The sequence below is a fragment of the Hibiscus syriacus genome, unplaced genomic scaffold (genome assembly GCF_006381635.1).
Source record: "Hibiscus syriacus cultivar Baekdansim isolate YM2019G1 unplaced genomic scaffold, ASM638163v2 tig00000715_pilon, whole genome shotgun sequence".
Classification (NCBI taxonomy): Eukaryota; Viridiplantae; Streptophyta; class Magnoliopsida; order Malvales; family Malvaceae; genus Hibiscus; species Hibiscus syriacus.
In genome coordinates, this window is record NW_024061811.1 from 1,277,032 (window position 1) to 1,303,194 (window position 26,163).

The 26,163-nt window shown below is 35.1% G+C and overlaps 1 pseudogene; it reads left to right on the plus strand.

Annotated features, from left to right (window-relative positions):
- LOC120210438 lies at positions 1–25,513 on the plus strand (annotated as a pseudogene).
- The last annotated feature ends 650 nt before the right edge of the window (positions 25,514–26,163 follow it).

Genomic DNA, 26,163 nt, shown 5'->3' on the forward strand with positions numbered 1-26,163 from the left:
TCTAATGCTTTTGATTAATCGCTCTTATCTGTTACAAAATCAGCGCCCTCCTTGATGCATATCCACTTGTTGACGTGAAAAAACAACCATGGCTGCCGGAAAAGAAGCCTCCACCACTCGCTCTCTTGAAGCGACTCCCACTTGAGCCGTCGCCACCGTTTGCTTCGTCATCGTCTCCCTTTTCGTTCTCATCGAATACTTGATCCACCTCATCTCAAATGTAGACAAATTAATTAATTTCTTCAGATATATAATCGTCGATCGTTTGGTGATTAACCAGTTGTTTGAACCATCCTTTGCAGTGGCTGAAGCGACGTAGGAAAACTGCACTCTATGACGCCGTCGATAAGCTTAATTCAGGTAAAATCACAAGTTAGAATACCACGAAAACTGCTTACTATTTTTATGATTTTGTGTTCATATTTTCTTCTAACTTGTATCAGTGCTTATGGTGCTGGGTTTCATGTCTCTTACGTTAACGGCGACTCGGAGCTTCATCTCAAGAATTTGCATACCCAATGAACTTGCAGATTCCATGCTTCCATGCCGGAAAACCATTGAATCTATAAAAGCTACAAAAGATTTTGTTTATGAACAAATATGGAGCGTCGATGCATTACATGGAAGAATATTACTTGATGATAGTAAATCTTCAGATTACTGTGACTCCCGAGGCTTGTTCTAATTAGTAACAAATATGAAGTTATTAAAGTGTAATTAATTAGTAACAAATGGAAATGACAGGGAAAGACGTCTCTAATATCAGAGGAGGGGGGGGGGGAACCAGCTGAGCATCTTCTTGTTTGTTTTAGCAGCTATGCAGATTGTGTATAGTGTGCTCACTATGGCTTTAGGAAGGGCTAAGGTTCATCATTCTTTCATTTTATTTAATTAATCCCTTTTTTGAGAGCTTAATTTTAATTAATTAAATATATTTCTTAACTGTTAGATGAGGCGCTGGAAAGCTTGGGAGAATGAGACGCAAACGGTGAAATATCAAGTTGACAACGGTAAATTTATTACTATATCTAACCATTTCTTTAGTAAATATCGAAAATATAACATACAAAATACATTTTTAAAATCTATTTATTTATTTTTATAATTTCTATGTGATTTAATTTAATTTTATTATTTCATGCTATATCTTAATTGCTTTGAATCCTATCTTGAATTGTTTATTTATAACCATATTATTTTTCTAATTAAATAACGTATATTTAATTTTGTGGCTTCCCCTCGAGCAATATAGTCTACTCGGCAGTTAAAATCATCAATTAATTATGTCTCATTCATAGTCAATTATACACTTATTCATATAAAATCATTTATTTCATTTCTAAATTTCTATATCATATAATAAACTATTTAGAGAATTTCTTATCAGAACATATTGGAGAATTTATTACTATATAAACATGTGATATATATTGCACAAGTAGTTTTTTTCATCTTAAATTATTTTTATATGCTAAAATTTTATATATCTTAAAATTAAACTTTAAATTTTTAAAAAATATTAAAAAATCTTTAATGTATGTGGTTAAAAACTCTCAATCGACGTTTTCTTTTTTCCTAGATTGTAAATTCATACCTATTAGGAGAAAAAGTTTCCCAACCCCTCACTTTAAATAGGAACTATTCAAAAAAAAATATTTGTATAATTTTAATTAAAATTAAACATTTGCAAAATTAAAAAAAATATTTTCAGAATTAGATTTATAAAATTCAATCCACCGATTTAAATAAATAACCCGAACGACTTGTATATTAGAGATGTCTCTATCCGATTAATTACGTTCACTTGCATGAGAATCACGGTGCTGGGAAGTTGTAAACCTTATGGAGCCCTGGTATCTTTCTCTCTACAAACTCTCTCCCCTAATAAATCATTTTTTTAACGCTTAAAACAATATAATTGACGACAGGTAATTTAAAATGTTAATGCTTAAGCCATAGTATTATTTAGATTTAAATATATATTTAGTTTTAGATTAGATATCTTTTATTATATTAATATAAGATTTTTCATTCTTAAATTGTTATTTTAATATATTTTTAAAATTATTTTTTTTCTCTTGAGTTGGTACTCAAACTCTGATGCTAATTGTTTAGCGTTCTCAATAAATCTTTATAAATTTTGAAATTTGTTTAAAAAACTACAATATAATATTATTTTTTTGAAAGTGGTTTCATACGGTTTTATTGATAATATCATAATTGACATATGATACAATATTATATTATTATGTCATCAAAAGTTAACATTATTAATAAAAATACTAAATATATTATTTAATGTAATAATTTCAATAGAATGCATGTATAATACAATCTTTCAAAACATTTAGTAAAATTACTTTTTTATAATTTTTTTTAAAATATAATACAATCCTAAAAATTTCCCAATACATTTTTAATCTATATTTTAAGAATCTATTATAGTAAATATATTAATAATTTTCACAACAAATTACTAATCCTGTTTTTTTTTGTTGTCCAGAACAACTTTCAAAATATTAGATCCCAATCGCTTTAGGATCACAAGACAAACAACCTTTGCACGTCGCCATATGAATTCATGTGCAGAGACATCAGTCTTTGTTGAAGAACAAAATTTGGACTCTAAATGAAAGAAATGTTTAAATTGTGCAGAGTTGCTTCTTCCAACAGTTCTTCAATTCAGTGGCCAAAACTGATTATTTTACTCTACGCCATCACTTCGTCTCCGTTAGTACATCATTTATCCATCTAAACTGGATTGAATATGGTCTTTTTGTTTAAACTGAAATCCTTTGTTTTTGTAGACTCATTTATCGACAAACACTTCCTTCAATTTCCAGAAGTACATACAACGATCACTGGATGATGATTTCAAAGTTGTAGTTGGCATCAGGTACTAAATCCTTGCTCGTTTCAACATGCTGAAGATGATTACTTCTTTGTTAGAACATAAAACAAAAGAGTTAATACCAAAATTTTCTGCTTCTCTTGGATCAACGCAGCCCTTTCAAGTGGCTCTTGGTTGTTATCTTCCTCTTGGTAGATGTACACGGTGAGTAAAAAATTAAACCAAGTTTTTTTTTTTATTTTTAGTAGGCTGGTAGTCTTTGCTGTATGAATTTCAGCAGGTTGGAATGTGTATCTCTGTGTATCATTTCTGCCATTGACGGTAATCACTGTCCTGTTATGTTATGATAGCTTTAAATTGGGCAACTTTATGAACATCTTACCAAGTCAATTGTTCCACCGGATAACGTTGATTTTGGGAACCAAACTGCAAGTGATAATGGCGAAAATGGCATATCGAGTGAAAGATCAAAACAGTGTAACCCGAGGAGCTCCTTTGGTGCAACCAAACTACAATTTGTTCTGGTTCAATCGCCCCACATTTGTTTTGACCCTTTTACATTACACCTTATTTATGGTGAATAAGTCTTCCCCATGACAACTATGTTTTAAAATTGTTATTTTCCCACTATATGTTAATTGACCTTTTGTCCTCAGAATGCGTTTGAAGTAGCATTTTTTCGTCTGGGTCACGGTATTTATCAATATTTTTTTAAATATTAATTATTTTTTTATTATTAATTTTTTATCTTAATTTTCAGACGCAATATGGACTAGAGTCCTGCTACCATGAGCACAAAGAAATAATCGTGACAAGGGTGGTGTTAGCGTAAGCTCCAATTCCCTTTTCTTTTGTTTTAAATATTTAATGAAATAGAGATAAATACAATTTAATTTGGTTGCAGGGTGACGGTTCAAGTCATATGCAGTTACGTTACTCTCCCCCTCTATGCTCTTGTGACCCAAGTAAGGTTTTATGAATGTTCTTCATATTTCCCTGCTCTAGCTATGAATCTGTAACCTTTTTTCTGAATTTGTAGATGGTTCAAATTTCAAGAGAGCACTGTTGGAAGTGCAAACAGCGAATGCAATAAAAGAATGGCACGCCGGGGTTGAAACTGAAACGGAAAAAGCAACGACAATCTTCGCCTGCTGCCGCTGATGATTCTAAGAACACCACCACCGCTGTTTCCTCCGTGGATTCATCGGCTCATCAGCATCAAACGCCGGCTATGTTGGAACTTGCGGAGATACAAGAAGAATCTGGCCCTGCTGTGCATATACAGATGGGTTCCAAGATAAGTCCGTTACAAGAAATTAGAGAATGATTACCAGATGCTCTGACCAATTCCATACCCATTTTTGTTACCTTTGTATAGGATTTAATAGATACTGATTCAAAATTCAATTTAATTAAAATTATTATCGGAATTTTAACTCATTAGTCTCAATTTTATCCGTCGCTACTGCATATTTGTTCATATAAGAGAGGGAAATTAGATGGAATTCACGAAATGACAGCCAACTCATTCTATTAGCTTGCATTTAAAATAAATCTATAATTAAATTTGAATATATTTGTATATTATATGTGTGTGTCATTATCAATTATTCTAATATATGGATTTCGTAAAGTTAAAAGTGTAATTCAATCATTTTAATTATTAAAAGAAAAAAATTAATATAATTAAGTATTCATTACAAATATTTCAAATATATATATATATATATATATATATAGAATATTATTGATTGATTGTCAAATATTAGATTGTGCAAACATGATTTTTTTTATTTAAAAAAGGTGTTTTGTATTATATTTGAGATATCATACAAAACAACGTACTGATATAGGTATTACTAAAAAATCTCTCTAATCTTAAATGAAATAAAAATAGTGATCATAAAATACCGAATGGATAAACGTCACATTACCAATAGTAATACAGCCGGATAGACCCACAACAAGCCAAGCAAGGCTCCCTGGTCACTTGCCCAAACTGAGACAATTCCAACTCAAAACCAAGGCATAACAAAGCACCACACGCCGAACCAGAACAATGAACATCAACCAACCAGAAACAATGACAACTATAAACCTGATTCAATTTCCTTAATCCCACCTTCACTCAAGAACTACCACTCAACTTTCACCATTGATTTGATAAGACTCACAACCAGGGATTTAAATCGCGGTCGCGTTTTCGGTCATGTTGCGTATATCGTGATTGTGCCAACTAATTGGCAGCGCCCATTCACACCAGCACCAGCAGCTACCATACCTCTCCCCTGAACCACATAGATTGGGAACAAAACCACAATACCCATCTTCCACCACAGCTAGCAGAGTATTTAATAAAATGGATGAAAAAGCTTGGGAAATTGAAAAGATCCAACAACAGCGGGCATGAATTCAACCATTTGTATTGAAACATGAAGCAGGGTTGATGCCACCTACCCAACTTCGATATGATTAAGTTTGTGTATTAGTTTTAGATAATTACGGTTTAATTCGATTTAAAAAACAAAATAGATTTTTTTTGGATAATCAAATATATTCATCCAAAAGAAAGCAAGCTGCTACAAGGAACAAGAATTACAACCAATTACATGAGACCCCAAACAATACAAAGTTATCTATTGACCCTATCCACCCTATTCATATCATGTCTGTACAACTTAATTCTAACAGCCTCTTTTATAGTATTTACAATTGCATCTATTGAACTTGACAATCCTCTAAAAATACGAAAGTTGCGCTCTTCCCAAATGGAATAAACGAATCCAGTCCAAGCCAGTTTCAGAATATGAACTAGCAGGGACTTACCCTTCCAATTTCTAGCCATCCAGTAGAGCATATCATCCCAACTTGCTCCTTGCTGTTGCAACCAGCAATCCTGCAAAATAGAACCCCAAATTGCTCTCGAGTAAGGACAATCCAAGAATAGGTGGTTCCTAAATTCAAATACATCCCCACACAATCCACAAGCAAGATCTATCGCCACTCCAAACCACACCAATTTATCCTTGATAGGCAGCCTATCAAGGATTACCATCCAAGTGATTAAAGAAAATTTTGGGACGTGAGCAGGAAACCATATAAGACTATGCCAATCCACCTTATCCTTTTTGTCCTATACCCATCGACCTCTAACTTGAGTCTAGATTACAGAAACTGGGAACAGACCCCTGGTCTCATCACGCAATTTGATCAATTTTCTAAGTATCCAGCTGAAATGGGGTTTATTTCCCACACTCCAATAGTCCTCATGCTTGAAGGAATAGGCTTTAATCCAGGCAATCCACAAAGACCCCGCACCAGCTAGGATGTTTTTGACAAGCAGGAAACAACAAGTCTTGTTCCAGTCAGCTAGACTCATTAGCCCCAAGCCTCTCTCAGATCTAAGTGAGCAGATTTGATTCCAGCCAACTTTTTCTCCCCTGGCCGAGGTATCATTACCTTTCCAAAAGAAACACATGCATAACCTTTCAATGTCCTGGATCACTCCCTTCGGTAGAACAAGTTGCCTGCTCCAGTAACTAAATATACTGATCGTTTTGATAAGTTGTAACCTCCCACCATAGCTTAATTTCATGCTTGACCATTGCCTCAACTTCTCCTTAATACACACCACAAGAGCAGTGCAATCTTTCCTCGAGAGATTACGAGTTACAAGTGGCACCCCCAAGTATCTAACAGGGAGCTGATTGACACGAAAACTAGTTGCACACTTAATCTGCTCTAAATCTCCAGCATTCAACCCACAAGCATAAATCTCAATTTTAGAAGCATTTAACTTCAGGCCAGACATCTCATAAAATTTATTTAGGACACTTACAACACCCAACACAGAGTTTAAGGAACCATGACAAAACAACAACAAGTCATCAGCAAAACAAATGTGGGTTAGGGAAATTCTTTTGCACCTAGGATGATATTTGAAAATTCCAATCTTACCAGCAGTATCAAGCAAGTAGGAGAGTACATTCATGACCATAACAAAGAGGTAAGGAGACAGAGGGTCTCCTTGCCAAACTTCCCTTGCACCTTTGAAAAATCCCACTAGGCTACCATTCAAAGCTATTGAATAGCTAGGGGTTGTTACACAGGCTTTAATCCAATCACAAAATATAGGTGGCAGACCCAAAGCTCCAAGAACAGTAAGCATAAAACCCCAATTAATCAAATCAAATACTTTTTGTAAGTCAATCTTGATTGCACACCTAGGGGAAAGATTCTTTCTAGAATATCCTTTAACAATCTCTTGAGCTAATAAGGTATTATCAATAATGCTTCTGCCCTTTACAAAAGCTGACTGGCTAGCTGAGATCATGTCAGGGAAGTATTTGGCAAGTCTAGTGACCAAAATCCTAGTAATAGTCTTATAGACAATAGAACAACAGGATATGGGTCTGAATTCACTAGCCTTACAAGCATTCAATGATTTTGGCACTAGGACAATAGTTGTTGCTTTGAAAGCAGGCAAAAGATAAGAAGAATGAAAGAAGTACCTAACAGCTCTTAGGAAGTCATTACCAACAATTTCCCAAGCAGTCTTGAAAAACCAGGAATTATAACCATCAGGCCCAAGGCTTTTGTCCTTCCCTTGTCTAAACAAGGGTTCTTTAATTTCCATGCCTGAAATCTCCCCAACAAGAACACTGTCAGCTCCAGCAGGCAAAGAATAGTTCAGAAGATCTCTCAACCCTTCCATCTGACATCCTTGAACCAAAGGATCTGTTGCTCCAATCAGTTTGCTATAGAATTCTAACAAAACAGAAGCCATACCATCAAAAGACTCATGATATTGCCCAACTTTATCCATGATGACCCTTATAGTGTTCAACTTCTTATGAGACACCACTTTTTGATGGAAGAATCTTGTATTTAGGTCATCTTTCTGCAGCCAGTGCATAAACCAAAAGCTGATTGATGCTAAAGGGGTAGAACTGATTGATAATGCTGGTGATATGGTAAGGGTGGATAAACCAAAAACTATTCTTACTCACAATAAACAAGGTGGAGAGTTTCCTACCCTGCAAGACTCAATGAACAAGAAGAAGTCTAAGGGTAGGAAGAAAGAAAATTCTGGCTCAACTAGCAAATTGGAACATTTGACTGAAGTAGGAGGAATTGAATGTACTAGGAAGCCTAGAGATGCTGCTTTGGGTGTCTCCTTGCTTCTTAATGAGATCAAAGCTAAGAAGAAAGACATTATTGAAAAGATTGCCAGTATTGTTGTCCCTCTTAATCATACTCAATGATTTGCTGCTTTTGGAATGTGAGGGGTATTAATAATACCCTTAAGTAAGGAAAAATGTTAAAGAGGTTAGAGAGTATTGGAGTTGATATGGCTTGTTTTATGGAAACTAGGGTTAGAAGCTTTAATAAATCTAAGGCGTTTACTAGCATTGCTGAAGAGTGGCATAGTGCTGCTAACTATGAGTACATTGATGGGGGCATGCTATGGATTCTATGGAAGAGAAACTTGTCATTTTTAGTGTTTAGGGGCTGTGATCAAGCCTTTTTCATTAAAGGGGATGTGGCTGGTCATAGTATTGTTATTACTGTAGTTTATGGGAGTAATAACAGTCAGCATATGAGAGATCTTTGGGAGCATTTGAGGTCTTTGGAGAGTGATATTGGTTCTATTCCTTGGGTGATTGGGGGTGACTTCAATGTCATTGCTAAAACATAGGAAAGCTCGGACTATTCTACTTTTGGCTCAAATGCCTCTCTTGATATGGAGGAGTTTCATGTTTGCATTGATGATTTGGAGGTGCAAGACCACCCTTTTGTGGATCCTCTTTTTACTTGGTCAAATAAGCAAGATGAGTCATATCTGGCTAAGAAATTGGATAGGATCATGAAAAATGCTCAGTGGTTGTTGGAATTTCCAGGTTCCTTTGTAGAATACAAAGCTCCTGGTGTATCAGACCATTGCCTTGGAATCCTTTGGACTCAGAGGGATATTCTGGCCAGCAGATCGAAGCCCTTCAAATTCTTTAACTGTTGGGCTACAAATGTGAACTACTTGAGCATTGTGAGGAATTCTTGGCTGAGTGGTTGTGGGGGTAATGCAATACAGGTGTTGTTTTTCAAGACGAATAGATTGAAGTTAGTTTTAAAAGAGTTAAATAAGCAGCATTATTCTGACATCTCTGCTAGGGTTATTGCTAAGAGGGCTGAACTAGAGAATGTTCAGATTTCTAACCTAGCTAGGGCTAATCAACATGTAATTGAAGAGAAAAGAATAATCCAGTCTGATTTGGTTAGTCTTGAAATTGCTGAATGGGAATTTTATAAACAAAAAGCTAAAAAAATAGATTTAGATATCATAAAAGTTATATATATATATATATATTAAAAAATTATCATTGATTTAAAAATAAAATAGTTTTATATTAAAATTTTAAAGGAATAATTAATATTTAAATTAAATTTTATTAAACTTAAATAAATGCTAAAATTGAATTGTGTGTCCATTTGGGTTCGGAGTGGATTACAACTATACCATTTCCAGCTCAGGATTTGCATTTTATACAGAGCAGAGAGATTGATACCAACATCGACCCAATTATTAGTTCAATCCACTAATAATTGTTTCAGCTTAATACTTGAACTATGTTAATAATATATGATAGAATGGTAAATAAATGGGGGAGGGGATGGCAGAAGTAAGGAGAGGCAATACAGTGGGGTCCTGATGTTGCGCCAAATGCGCAAGCCATCACTTTCTCTGCTAAAATCATCATCCCCTTTACTCGCTCTTTTATCGTATGTCTTCTACTTTAATTTTTTTATTTGTTTGAGAAACCTTATCCAAAAATCAAAATCAAAATATAGTAATAGTTCGCACGCTGAATAATTTTATGAGGGAAAAATGAGAGAAAAATATGAATAAAGGAAAACACAGAGGATGACAAGACTAGAGATTATTAAAAGGAAAAAAAAGTGAAGCTTATGTTGTAGTCAGTCTGACTCACTGAGTCCTAACAATTATCAACACCCCCATGATCGTTGCTGCCAAAAGCTTCTCCCTTGCCCAGTTGGCACCAATTTCCTTTACTCTTACACTGACAACTCTCTCCTAATTTTTGCAACTTATTCGCGTTTAGTTTAAGGATTTAAATATATAAAAAGTGTCTAATTTATGTTCGTTTTTTTAGTTTAGTGTTTAATGTTTATGTTTGTTTTTTCAGTTTAGTGTTTAATGTTTATTTCGTTTTAATTTGAGGCCTAACGTTTTATTCTGTTACTCAAAATGGGTCAAATCATGACGGACTTTTAATTTTCACCGTTAAGTGACACGTATCACAATATGATAATTTTAAAATTTGTATATAAAATTAAAAAAGAAAATTCTATATTTTTAAAAAAAGAAAACACATAAATTTTGAATAACCCAAAATTTTTGAAAACCTTCATTTCAACCCCTAAATGCATACTGACAATCGCCCTTTGCCATCGATGAAGCTCCATCTGACCTCACCTACCCTCGATGACCAAAACCCCTATGAAATCGTGACTGATCAACGGTCGATCGACGACAAATCGATATTTTTTCCCCTGCGAACCCTAGAATGAAAATCACAATCTTAAGTGATTTCGACGGTCAATCGACGACAACTACGACGACTTATAGCTAGGATGATGACAAGGACTACGTCGGCGATGGAGGGTTTGTGTTAGGATTTGGGGATTTTGAGGCTTTTTTGTAATTTAAAAGAAATAAGGTTTTTTATATAAATATAATAATATTTAAAAAAAAATAAATTTCAAAACTACGAGATTGTGACACATATTACTTAATGGAGAACACTAACGGTCCGTCACGGCTTGACCCATTTTGAGTAATGGAATAAAATGTTAGGCACCAAATTGAAACAAAATAAACGTTAGGCACTAAACTAGAAAAATGAGCATAGATTAAGCACCTTTTTTATATTTGAGCCTTTACTTAAATGAGCTCGAGTAGGCAATAGTTTTAAACTAAGACTTAAATATACAAAATGTGGCCAATCTATGTTCGTTTTTATAGTTTAGTACCTAACGTTTATTTCGTTCCAGTTTGGTGCCTAACATTTCATTCTATTACTCAAAATGGGTCAAGCCATGACGGACTGTTAGTTTTATCCGTTAAGTGATACATATCACAATCTCGTAATTTTGAAATTCATTTGTTTTAAAAATATTAAAAATATTATCATATTAAAAAACCTTATTTCTTTTAAATTACAAAAAAAGCCTCAAAATCCCTAAAATCCCCAAATCTTAACACTAACTCGTTGCCCTTTCCGCATCAACCACCATCGTCGACGTAGTCATTGTCATCATCCTAATTATAAGTTGTCATCGATTGGCCATCGAAATTGTTTGGGATTGCGATTTTTATCTTAGGGTTTGCGGGGTATAAAACATCGATTTGTCGTCGATCAATCATTGATCAGTCACGATTTCATTGGGATTTTGGTCGTCGAGGGGAGGTGAGGTCAGGTGGAGCTTTGTTGACGGTAAAGGGCGATGATCAATATGAGTTTAGGGGTTGAAATAAAGGTTTTCAAAGTTTTGGGGTTATTTCAAAATTTATGTCTTTTCTTTTTTAAAAATATATATAATTTTATTTTTTAATTTTATATAATTTTTTTAAAAATTATCATATTGTGGCACGTGTCACTTAATGGAGAAAACTAACGGTCCATCACGGCTTAACCTAATTTAAGTAACAGAATGAAACGTTAGGCACCAAACTAAAACGAAATAAATGTTAGGCACTAAACTGAAAAAACAAGCATAGGTTGGGCACTTTTTGTGTATTTAAGCCTTAAGTAAATGGTGTATCCCGAAAGAATAGAGAATTGGGAAAAATATAAGGGGATTGAGTATGTTCAAGATTTAATTTGAAATTTAATATTAATATTAATTTAAATATTATTTTATATCAATATATTATAAACTTTGTTGATAATTTGATAGAACTTTTATTTATAATAACTTCTTATTAGGGATGGCAAACGGGTACAATTTCGTGGATTTCGCACTGTACCCGTTCCAATTGGGGCTGGGATGGGTATAACTTTAGTGAGTAGTGGGTGGGTGTGGATTTAGAAAGCGTCACTAGTCACAGGTAGTGGGCGGGTGATGGGTTTGAGACCTTACTCGTCCCGCATATGCCCGCCCACTAAATACCCATTAAATTTTAGACCATTATAAATTTAGGTATAATTTTAGAGTTTGTCATTTTTGTGTGCCAAAGAACAAAAATATTATGTGTTTGTCATTTATGTTTCTAGGCTTTAATTATTTATTTTATTATGGTGTTTTATGTACTTTAAGATCTATGTTAACACTTATGTAACATCTTTAATACTGGGTTAGTGACTAAATTGTAAAGTCTCAGAATTTGGTGGTTAAAATAAAATAAATGAATAGTATAAAGATTTACATGTAAATTATTATGTAGGATGGAATTGAAAGGAATAAGGAATTGAAGGACAATAGAGTAATTGCAAGGAAAAATAATTAAAGAAAGGATAAGTATATATATAAGGATACACGTGGGTGGAAGGGGAGAAAACACCCAAGGCTTCCAGAGTTCTCTTCTTATTCTTTCTTCCTTGTGCGTATGAACCAAAGCAAAGGTAAGATTTCTGATTATTGAGTTTCTTGTTAAATTTAAAATTGGTTTTTGATTATTAGATGATAACTAAGCTTAAGGAAAGCTTAAGTTATCTTAATATCAAAGGATGATGGAGTTAGGAGAGATTTAAGATTTGAAGTTCTTAAATGAAATCTTGGAATAGAGTTCATAACTAGAATTGAAAGTTAAATTTGAATTGTCATCAATCTAGTTAAGATATACGAAGTGTTAAAAGTGGAATTCAAACATGTTGAATTATTGATATAATTCTTGAATTACATATGAAGGATAGGATTTGGAGGTTTAAGATGAAATAAATGAGTATAAATTGGTTTAAGGATGTGTACTATAGTTAAGAATGAAAAAGGGGATTAAACATGAAGGATTTAATCCAAAATGAATGAATTTTCGGGTTCAAAAAGAGGATTCTGGGCAGACTGCATCGATGCATATTCATAGTGCATCGATGCATCAAGGTTAAAACCCAGAAATTGTTTGAAGGTGTATCGATGCACATGTAGTGCATCGATGCACTCTTTTAAAATATAAACATTGAATGCAATTAGTGCATCGATGCATAAGGCATGCATCGATGCATTCCATTAATAATAAAACATCGAATGCATTTTATGCATCGATGCACAAGTAGTGCATCGATGCATACCTTCATTAAAAGAGGAAATTGGCATTTATCTTAATCTAAAGAGTGAACCATTAGAGTATATTAGCTATAATACTGATATAGATCCATGTGTGATTATGTAGATACTAAAAGTAAGCTTATTCCAGAACGATCAAAGGATTAAAATCGAATCAAAGCAAAGCTAAGGTGAGTGCATACTATATGTATAGTATAATGGAATAAGACTTGTGATAAGTCTAATTCCTATATTGATTTTCATAGTACAATAGTTGTGAATATGCATACATGATAATTATTGTATTACATGCATAACGCATATATATGTTCATGTGATTGGATAAATGATGTATATATATGAATAGATTCAAATACACATGTGATATGAGAACATGACATGAGCTACATGATCACAAGAGAAATGACATGAGCTACATGATCACAAGAGAAATGACATGAGTACATGAACATATGAAATATAAGAATAATGCCCATAGTATACAATATGAGAGCTATAGGTATAATTGGCATGCCAAGAGTCGAGGGTATAATAGTCTTTCGGGACGTAGTGGTCCTACGGGACATATATAACAGTCATTCGGGACGAAAACTGAACTAAGGTTCGATGCCCCATGAGGGAATTGATATAAGCTGTGGTGACAACATTAGTACACAACCTCAATGTACTCACATACCTCTATTCTCAATAATATACATGGGCAATTGAAATACAAAGTAAAGTGAAAGTGGTACAAGAAGGTAAGTTTTGTACATGCATGATATGATTATATATGTTATTGTGTAATAGATACATGCATATTGAAATGTCATGAAGGAAATGATAAGAATGCATATTCATGAAGATATTGTTGCATATTCATTTATTGCATCACTAAGTCTATGACTTAGCGTGTAAGTGATTTACACGTAGGTACCAAGAAATAAGAAGATTCAGAATAGAAGTGGCACAGACAACAACATTACTAAGAAATCAGATCAGAAGTAATTGACAAAGTAGGTATTTTGTTGTGTATAAAGTGTTGGTATGTAATAAGTGGTTAATTACGAATGCTCTGATCGATTTTGTATTAAGTGGTCTCTTTTATGTAAATTAAAGTATTTTGTTTTAATGAAAGTTTTAAATTATAGGGATTTTTCTTTAAGAATCAAAGTTTGAAAAATCAATGTGACATCTCGGACTTGTATTCGGGTCGAATATGAGTTAGGGGTGTTATATTTAATGGTATCAGAGCTACGGTTTAGTCGATTCTCGGTATAAACCGGAGTCTAGAGTGTCTGATAATGTATACATACCAACAAAATAGTAGAAACTTCTGATCTGATGGAATAGTAAGTATGATGTTTTGCTAATAGAACTATATGGTTGTATTTTTATAGATGTCCAGACGAGGTAGTTCTAGGAATGAAGCGGGAGATGATAGACCCGCTGAAAGCAGAAATTCACCTGCCCTGGCTAGGTAGAGTGAAGAACAGACATCCTCTGGAATGCCTGTAAATGATCAAGATATATTCTTTAGAACGTTAGACGCGGTATTGAAGCGTTTCCAACCTCCTGTCACTTCTACTCCAAAAATGAATGTTGCGAAAGAGTTGAAGGGATTAGGAGCTCCAGAGTTTAGAGGGGAAGCCGATGAAGGTCCTGTTACTGCGGATCTTTGGCTTAATGATGTGAAGGTCATACTTACGGGACTTCATTGTTCCGATGCTGAGATGCTGGATGGAGTAATTTCCTTGTTGAGAGGACAAGCAAGGATCTGGTGGACCAATGTTACATTGAGGATGTCTAACACCCAAGTAACTTGGTCATTGTTTTTAGAAGGATTCAAGCATAAGTACATCGGAGATCAATTTGTTCGTCAAATGAAGCAAGAGTTCATGAATCTGAAGTAATGAAATCACCCTGTATATGAGTTCGAGTGTGAATTCAATAAGTTGAGCCGCTTTGCTACCGAGTTAATTCCTATGAGAAGAATACTTGTGAGCGGTTTGTAGAGGGGTTACGTCCTCGGTTGAAGGAAATGTTAATTGTCTTGAATTTATCCTCGTTTTTAAAGGTATTCAACCATGCCAAGGCTCTGGAAAGAGCTCAGAATGAGAGGTTTGAAAATTCGAGAGCTCAGACAGTCAAAAGATCGGGTGCTTCTTCGAGTTCTACACCATCAAAAAGGGGCAGAGATGCTGGTTTTCGACCCCAAGTTAGATCAGAGTCAGTGGCATCCTCCGCTAGAGGATCAAATCAGATAAGATATAGACAAAATCAGTCAGTGGGATCTGGAGCTGGGAGATCTAATCAGAGTCAAGCCAGAAAATGCCCACATTGTGGAAAGAATCATTCAGGGATATGCCGGATGATTTCTGGAGTCTGCTTTAGATGTGGGGACACTGGGCATTTTGTTCGGGATTGTCCAATGTTAACCAGTGAATCTACACAGCCAGAGAGATCTATTTCTGCAGGCCAGTGAGGAAGAGGTAGAGGCAGAGGAAGAAGCCAATCGGAATCCTCTGCTTAACAGGAGATATACTCCACTGCTAGAGTGTACAACCTCAAGACCAATGAGGATTATGATGACCCATATATTATAACAAGTATCTTTCTATTGTTTGACAAATGTGTTATTGTATTGATTGATACAAGGTCTATATATTCATACATTACAAGTAAGTTAGTGGGAGAATTGAACATTCCGTTGGAAACTACTAGCAATGAGGTGATAGTGACGAATCCGTTAGGACACAGTGCTCGGGTAAATATGGTGAGTCGAGGATGTCCCATACGAATTCAGGGAATTGAATTCCCTGCTAATCTGATGAAATTACCTTTCGACGAATTTGAAGTGATACTGGGAATGGATTGGTTATATCGTTATTACGCTAATGTCGATTGTAGATTGAAAAGAGTAATGCTGAGAAGTCCAGAAGGGGTAGATGTGGTGGTATTTAGTGAAGGATGGAATCCATTGGCAAATGTAATTTCAGTAATGTCGGCGAAGAAGTTATTGCTACAAGGATGTCAAGGGTTCATTGCTAATGTGCTGGATGTTAGAACCAATGAGAAAGGGATTAAAGGAATTCCTATATTCAGAGAATTTCCCGATGTATTTCCTGCAGAGTTGCCAGGTTTACCTCCGGATAGAGAGGTAGAATTCCAGATTGAGATAATACTGGGAACAGCGCCCATTGCAATGGCACCATACAGGATGTCTCCAAAAGAGTTGCAAGAATTAAAGATTCAATTACAAGAGTTACTAGAAAAAAGGTTTATTAGACCAAGTGTATCACCTTGGGGAGCTCCAGTTCTATTTGTTAAAAAGAAAGATGGATCAATGCGTCTTTGTATCGATTATAGACAGCTCAATAAAGTGACCATCAAGAACAAGTATCCACTTCCCCGAATTGACGATTTATTTGGTCAATTAAAGGAAGCTTCAGTGTTCTCAAAAGTTGATCTACGTTTTTGTTATCATCAATTAAAGATTCAAGAGAAAGACATTTCAAAAACGGCGTTTAGAATAATATATGGTCATTATGAGTTTATCGTGATGCCGTTTGGAGTTACGAATGCACCAGATACTTTTATGGATCTAATGAATAGGATATTCCAACCTTATTTGGATCAGTTTGTTGTGGTGTTTATTGATGATATTTTAATATATTCAAAGTCAAAAGAAGAGCATAGTTCACACTTACAGATTGTTTTACAGATTTTACGAGACAAGAAGTTTTATGCTAAATTTTCTAAATGTGAATTTTGGTTGAATGAAGTGACATTCCTTGGACATGTAATTTCTGCAGAAGGAGTTCGAGTGGATCCCCAAAAGATTAAAGCTATTATAGAGTGGGAAGTTCCAAAGAATGTATCAGAAGTTAGAAGTTTTCTGGGGTTAGCTAGTTATTATCGAAGGTTCGTTAAAAACTTTTCGATCATATCATTACCCCTAACTAAACTGTTGAAAAAGGAAGTAAAATTTGTTTGGACTCAAGAATGTCAAGAGAGTTTTGAAAAGTTAAAGAAGATTCTTACAGAAGCTCCAGTGTTAGTTCAACCCGAGTCTGGCAAGAACTTTATAGTGTATAGTGATGCGTCTCATAGTGGTTTGGGATGCGTGTTAACGCAAGAAGGCAAGGTGGTGGCCTATGCTTCGAGACAACTAAAACCGCACGAGAAGAATTATCCAACACACGACCTAGAGATGGCGGCAGTAGTGTTTGCTTTAAAGATCTGGCGTCACTACTTGTATGGTGAAAAGTGCTACTTGTATACGGATCACAAGAGCTTAAAATACTTGATGACTCATAAAGAGTTGAATTTAAGACAAAGAAGATGGGTGGAATTTCTTAAGGATTATGATGTTGTGATTAATTTCCATCCCAGAAAGGCAAATGTGGTAGCTGATGCCTTGAGTAGAAAGACGTTTGCAGCTTTGCGAGCTCTTGATGCTAGATTATCGTTAAGAGAAGATGGTGCAATTTGTGCAGAACTGACTGTCAAGCCAGCATGGTTAGATCGAATTAAAGAATTACAAGCTAAAGATGGAAAGTGTTTAAAGAAGATATAACAGATAAGGAATGGAGAGGGTACGGATTATGAGATTAAGTCTGATGAGAATTTGTATTATCGAGAAAGATTGGTAATTCCAGATGATGATGAATTAAAGAATGATTTGTAAACGGAAGCTCATTGTAGTCCATTGACAATGCATCCGGGAGGGAACAAAATGTATATGGATCTCAAGAGTCAATATTGGTGGCCGGGAATGAAGAAAGACATTACAAAATTTGTATCAAAATGTTTGACTTGTCAATAAGTCAAAGCTGAGCATCAGGTTCCATCAGGATTTTTACAACCAATTTCAATTCCTCAATGGAAATGGGAAAACATAACGATGGATTTTGTCACGGGGTTGCCTTTAACTCCGAACAAAAAGGATTCAATCTGGGTGATCGTAGATAGATTGACTAAGTCAGCCCATTTTATTTCTGTACGAACTAATTTCTCCATGGATAAGTATGCAAAAATGTATATTAGAGAGATTATACGTTTGCATGGTGTACCTATTTTCATAGTTTCTGATCGAGATCCTAGATTCACATCACGGTTTTGGAAGTCATTACATGGAGCACTGAGAACTCGGTTAAACTTCAGTACAATGTTTCATCCTCAAACCGATGGTCAATCCGAGCGAACTATTCAAATTCTGGAGGATATGCTAAGAGCTTGTCTCATTGAATTCAAAGGATCGTGGGAAAGGTATTTACCAGTTGCTGAATTTACGTACAACAATAGTTATCAGTCAAGCATCAAAATGGCTCCCTATGAAGCTCTATACGAAAGAAGATGTTGTACGCCCTTGAATTGGTATGAACTTAAGGATCAAGAAGTTATTGGTCCTGAGTTGATTCAAAATACGGAAGAAAAACTTCAAGTAATTCAGAATAATCTGAAAGCTACAACTGATAGACAAAAATCGTATGCTGATTTAAAAATGAAAGAGATTGAATTTCAAGTCGGAGATAAATTGTTCTTGAAAGTGTCTCCGTGGAAGAAAGTATTGAGGTTTGGACGGAAATGAAAGTTGAGTCCTCGATTCATTGGACCTTACGAGATTACTAAGAGAGTAGGACCAATAGCATATCAGCTAATTTTGCCACCTGAAATGGAAAAGATTCACAATGTCTTTCATGTCTCAATGCTTAGGAAATATCGATATGATCCATCCCACATTGTGACTACTGAAGAAATTGAAGTTCGACCAGATTTAACTTATAAGGAAGAACCTGTTCAAATATTAGCTGACGAAGCCAAGCAACTAAGGAACAAGACTATTCCATTGGTTAAAGTCTTGTGGAGGAATCACAAAGTAGAGGAAGAAACATGGGAACGTGAAGAGGACATGAGGATTAAGTACCCTTACCTCTTTACATAATGAAAATTCGAGGACGAATTTTCTTAAGGGGGAGAGTTGTAACATCCTCAATACTGGGTTAGTGACTAAGTTGTAAAGTCTTAGAATTTGGTGGTTAAAATAAAATAAATGAATAGTATAAAGATTTACATGTAAATTATTGTGTAGGATGGAATTGAAAGGAATAAGGAATGGAAGGACAATAGAGTAATTGCAAGGAAAAATAATTAAAGAAAGGATAAGTATATATATATAAGGATACACGTGGGTGGAAGGGGAGAAAACACCCAAGGCTTCCAGAGTTCTCTTCTTCTTCTTTCTTCCTTGTGAACCAAAGCAAAGGTAAGATTTCTGATTATTGAGTTTCTTGTTAAATTTAAAATTGGTTTTTGATTATTAGATGATAACTAAGCTTAAGGAAAGCTTAAGTTATCTTAATATCAAAGGATGATGGAGTTAGGAGAGATTTAAGATTTGAAGTTCTTAAATAAAATCTTGGAATAGAGTTCATAACTAGAATTGAAAGTTAAATTTGACTTGTCATCAATCTATTTAAGATATACGAAGTGTTAAAAGTGGAATTCAAACATGTTGAATTATTGATGTAATTCTTGAATTACATATGAAGGATAGGATTTGGAGGTTTAAGATGAAATAAATGAGTATAAATTGGTTTAAGGATGTGTACTATAGTTCAGAATAAAAAAGGGGATTAAACATGAAGGATTTAATCCAAAATGAATGAATTTTCGGGTTCAAAAAGACGATTCTGGGCAGAGTGCATCGATGCATATTCATAGTGCATCGATGTATCAAGGTTAAAACCCAAAAATTGTATGAAGGTGTATCGATGCACAGGTAGTGCATCGATGCACTCTTTTAAAATATAAACATTGAATGCAATTAGTGCATCGATGCATTCCATTAATAATAAAACATCGAATGCATTTTATGCACCAATGCACAAGTAGTGCATCGATGCATACCTTCATTAAGAGAGAAAATTGGCATTTATCTTAATCTAAAGAGTGAACCATTAGAGTATATTAGCTATAATACTGATATAGATCCATGTGTGATTATGTAGATACTAAAAGTAAGCTTATTCCGGAACGATCAAAGGATTAGAATCGAATCAAAGCAAAGCTAAGGTGAGTGCATACTATATGTATAGTATAATGGAATAAGACTTGTGATAAGTCCAATTCCTATATTGATTTTCATAGTACAATAGTTGTGAACATGCATACATGATAATTATTGTATTACATGCATAAGGTATATATATGTTCATGTGATTGGATAAATGATGTATATATATGAATAGATTCAAATACACATGTGATATGATATGTGATATGAGAACATGACATGAGCTACATGATCACAAGAGAAATGACATGAGTACATGAACATATGAAATATAAGAATAATGCCTATAGTATACAATATGAGAGCTATAGGTGTAATTGGCATGCCAAGAGTCGAGGGTATAATAGTCTTTCGGGATGTAGTGGTCCTACGGGACATATATAACAGTCCTTCGGGACGAATACTAAACTAAGGTTCGGTGCCCCATGAGGGAATTGATATGAGCTGTGGTGACAGCATTAGTGCACAACCTCAATGTACTCACATACCTCTATTCTCAATAATATACATGGGTAATTGAAATACAAAGTAAAGTGAAAGTGGTACAAGAAGGTAAGTTTTGTACATGCATGATATGATTATATATGTTATTGTGTAATAGATACATGCATATTGAAATGTCATGAAGGAAATGGTAATAATGCATATTCATGAAGATATTGTTGCATATTCATTTATTGCATCACTAAGTCTATGACTTAGCGTGTAAGTGATTTACACGTAGTTACCAAGAAATAAGAAGATTCATAATAGAAGTGGCACGAACAGCAACATTACTAAGAAATCAGATCAGAAGTAATTGACAAAGTAGGTATTTTGTTGTGTATAAAGTGTTGGTATGTAATAAGTGGTTAATTACGAATGCTCTGATCGATTTTGTATTAAGTGGTCTCTTTTATGTAAATTAAAGTATTTTGTTTTAATGAAAGTTTTAAATTCCCGGGATTTTTCTTTAAGAATCAAAGTTTGAAAAGTCAATGTGATATCTCGGACTTGTATTCGGGTCGAATATGAGTTAGGGGTGTTACAACTTAACTTAGATAATCCTTGGTTTATTTTATTATGTTTCTTAATATACGTGTTTGTTTTATGTTTGTTGCTTATGTATAACTTAAGGTTGCTGTAAGGCGAGTCTAGCCGGGTACGTCTTCAGTTGGGTAGTAGGTGTGGGGATAAAATTGAGATGTACCTGCGTGACAGGGTGTGGATTTAAATTTTTTTACCTATCATGGGTGGTGGGCGGGTGGTGGATTTGAAAATATTAGGTGGGTATGGGTATGGGGATGGGGGAGGGGGTATCTGCACCCGACCCACCCGTTTGCCATCCCTACTTCTGATCTTGATTTTTTTTGTTATCCTCCTGATTCCTCAAAGTTTACTCTGACTAATTAATGTTCACAATTTAATGTATTGATAAGAATATATAATTATAAAATTATATATTTTTTATAATTATTTCATAATATTCAAACACAAATGTAATGTTATTTACTTAATTAACAAAGAAATTAGTACCATCTACAAGTATATCAAATTATCTTAAATAATGAATATATATATATATATATATATATCATAATGATTAAAATACAAGCCAATGTTAGATGGCGTATGCCGCCTACTAATACAATAAAATTAGTGTACTGATGCTATTAATAATATTTTTCCACATGACAGAAATAATAATAAACCAAGCATAAAATTAAATTATTTAAACATTTTTTGTAAGTCAAACGACTTTGCTCAAATCGTTTTGTTTAACCATCGTTTAGTTGAATATACATAAACAGATATAGAATTTTATGTTAGGAGTAAATTTATAAATATTCCATGGCACCCCTAAATATCAAACCAGTTAAGTACCAATTTTAAACCTCAAACTGTCACTAATGTTTGCCAATTCAACCGTCGGAACACCACAAGCAAATACTTCACAGATGATCATTTAAGCAAGGATATGAGGGCCTCTATTGCCAACCCCAACACTTATCACATTACCTTTAGCCTTCTCATACATATCCTTTTCTTGGCTTTAATCTCATTGAGCAGTACAGTAACTCCCATAGCAGTTGCTCGAGGCTTCCTAGTGCCATCACAACCTCCATCATCTGCCAATAATTCCATTTTACTAGAAGATCCAACATTCTTCTTTTTCCTTCCCTTAACGTTCTTCTTCTGTAATATAGAATCTTGTAGGGAAGGGAAGTCACCACCAACAAGAGGATTATCATGGCTACCTCTAGGTGCTACCTTATTCCCAATCAGCTGCTCTACTGCATCATCAGAAGTAGTCTGTTTAATAATTCCATCAGCCTGATCCAACTTATCATGATCTACACCAGCCAAAGGAGTATCACCAATATGAGGATCATCATGGCTACCACTAGGTACAACCATATTCCCAACCAACACCTCTACTACTGTATCAGTAGCAGTATGTTTAACCACTACATCAGCCTGATCCAACTTGGCATGATCTACACCAGCCAAGGGAGCATCAACACTACTCTCTTGCAGGGCCTCCACAGTCATCTCTACAACAACACCAACCCGCAGCTTAGAATTTCTTGAACACTTTATTCTAGCATCAAACTTGGTTACATTAGGAAAAGGAGGAGGGCTAGTTAGACCATCTCCCTACTTACCAACCAGCATCACCTTTGCATTAGTCTCTACAGGATTAAGGTTAACTTTCTTCCTCCAGATTTGAGTTTCCTTGTTCTTCAAAGGAATATTAGATGATGCCTCTGCACATACATTAGAATGATATGAGGGCCTCCATTGCCAACCCCAGCACTTTTCACATTACCCTTAGCCTTCTCAACCATATCCTTTTTCTTGGCTTTAATCTCATTGAGCAGTACAATAACTCCCATAGCAACTGCTCGAGGCTTCCTAGTGCCATCACAACCTCCACCATCTGCCAATAATTCCATTTTACTAGAAGATCCAACATTCTCCTTTTTCCTTCCCTTAACTTTATTCTTCTGTAATATGGAATCTTGTAGGGAAGGGAAGTCACCACCAACAAGAGGATTATCATGGCTACCTCTAGGTGCTACCTTATTCCCAACCAGCTGCTCTACTGCATCATCAGAAGTAGTTTGTTTAACCATTCCATCAGCCTGATCCAACTTATCATGATCTATACCAGCCAAAGGAGTATCACCAACATGAGGATCATCATGGCTACCACTAGGTACAACCATATTCCCAACTAACACCTCTACTGCTGCATCAGTAGCAGTCTGTTTAACCACTACATCATCCTGATCTAACTTGGCATGATCTATACCAGCTAAGGGAGCATCAGCACTACTCTCTTGCAGGGCCTCCACAGTCATCTCTACAGCAACACAAACCCGCAGCTCAGAATTTCTTGAACACTTCATTCTAGCATCATACTTGGTTACATTAGGACAAGAAAGAGAGCTAGTTAAACCATCTCCCTACTTACCAACCAGCATCCCCTCTGCACATACATTAGAATGATATCCAAAAACTTTACAATTCGAGCAGAACTTAGGTAATCGATGTATATGAACCCTAATCCTCACTACAAATCCATCACTCAACATAACCTGAACCATCTCAGGAATCTCTACACCTGCTCCAATCTCCACGCATACTTTAGCATACTCGAGCCTCTCTTTCGATGTCGTGATAGAATCCATGTATAATGGATGTCCCACAGCACTAGCAATGTAACTAAGACCCAACCTAGTGTAGAGTTCCAGAGGTACGTTGTACAGTTGGACCCAGATCGCAATGTGCTTAAGATCAAAATCAAGCCTCTGTAAGTTTGGCTCTCATTTCCTCAGCACGAGCGGCTTGTTTTGCACATGTCATGGCCCGTTTTCAAGAATCCAATCCCTCATATCCTTATTCGAGAAAAAGAAAACATAGAGGTTTGAACTGGCAAGACTAACCTTTACAGTTGAGGTTTCCCCCCACAGGATTTCAATAATTCTCTGTATAGATCCAAAGTTTGGAGCCGCTCCTATGAATTGCCCCACAATCGCGTAGCTCTATTCGACAATCCCCTCGTCAATCATAGCAGATGGAGGTTTGGCAGTGGAAATCCCCTCCGAGACCTCAAGCGGAAAGAAATTTAGGGATTATTCTTCAACTCCCCCAAACAACTTCCTCCAATCCAAGTTCGAAGCCATTGAATACCCAAACGCCACTAATCAACCTCGCAGCACTCAGAATCACCAAAGAAAGAAGAAGAATCAACAACGAAGAAGCAGTCCTGAAGACCCATTAGTCTTCAACTCTCTATAAAGAACCAACATTGGCTCCCCACAGGCAGGCTCATACCATGATTCAATAAAGTTGGATGGAGAAAGACTATCAAAGTTTTATTGGAGTGCGTTGAGAAAAGGTTGGTTCATTGGAAGAGTGGCCAGCTTAGCTATGCAGGAAGGTTGCAATTGATCAAATCTGTCTTGTTTAGTATTACTAATTTCTGGAGTAGGCAGCTTGCTCTTCCCAAAAGTTATGGTGAAAATGGTAGAACAATTATGCATGAGATTTTTTTGGAAGGGTGCAAATATCCCTACTATCGGTGCTAGAGTGAGTTGGAGCCAGATTTGCATCCTGAAATCCGAGGGTAAGCTAGGGCTTAAAAACCATACATGTTGTAATAGAGCCTGTTTCATCTACTTGCTGTGAAAACTTCTTACTAATGAGGGACCGTTGTGGGTGGCTTGGGTTTGAGCCTATGTTATAAAAGATCAAGATATTTGAGAGTTTGAACCTAAGAATTGTCTTAGTTGGAGCCTGAGAAAAGTTCTCTCGCTTATGAGGTCCTAAAGGAATTGATTGTAGAGATTGGTGATGATTGGCACATTTTGAAAACTAGGAGAATATGGTATGAAATGAGGGTGATTGAGAATAGGGTTCCTTGGCAGAAATTATTATGGTTTCCGCTGCATGTGTCTCAGTTTTCTATTATTACATGGATGGCAGTCTTAGATCGATTGGCTACCAGAGATAGGCTACGACGCATGGGGCTGGTTGTCGAGGAGCATTGTGTGTTGTGTAGAGAGGATTCAAAATCAAGAAATCATTTGTTTTTTGGGTGTTCGTCGTTAATTGCTATTTAGGGGATAGTTCTTGATCGTTGTGCTGTTAAAAGGGGTGTGTCCGAGTGGGAACATGTGTTGGGATGGGCTGTTGCTTTGCTTAAGGGTAAGTTGCTTTGCTTAAGGGTAAGTTGCTTTGCTTACGGGTAAGTCTCATCGTGTTCTTCTCCTCAAATTAGTTTAGAATGCTTGTATATATTTAACTTGGGAAGAACATAATAGGCGATGTTTTAGTAATACTGTTAAAACTGATCTTGATCTTATTGAATTGATTCGTGATGTTGTACATACAATATTTTTTAGATACAATATAGGGAATTTTGACCCACAAATCTATATAGGGTGGGGAATTGAAGGCTGGTTATTTTGTGTAGATTTCTTTTGGTGTTATAATAGTTTAGTTGTTTTTTTTATATAAAACATACATTTCATCCAAAAAATAAATTTATAAATACTAAGAAAATACAAATTTATATGATTTAAAAGAATAAAAATATTTGTTTAATAAAAAATAAAAAATATATTTTTTTTGAAAAAAATAAAATTTTTAAGAAGCGACCGTCCGATTCGTTTTCCTTCTATCTATATATGTGGATACTATAAATATTAGACTGTTTACTAATAATTATTACTAATTATTATTATCAAATTCAATTGATTTTAATATTTTAAAGAAATATGCATAAATCAATAATTAAAAAATTATTAGTATTCTTAAAATCAATGATTTGAATACGAGACTGTAAAGTGTTTAAACTTAAATTGTTAAATGATACAAAATCTATATAATAAATACTATTTTATATTTACCTAAATTAATTCAAATAATAAATTATTATGGCGAAACATTAGATATTTTATATCCGCAG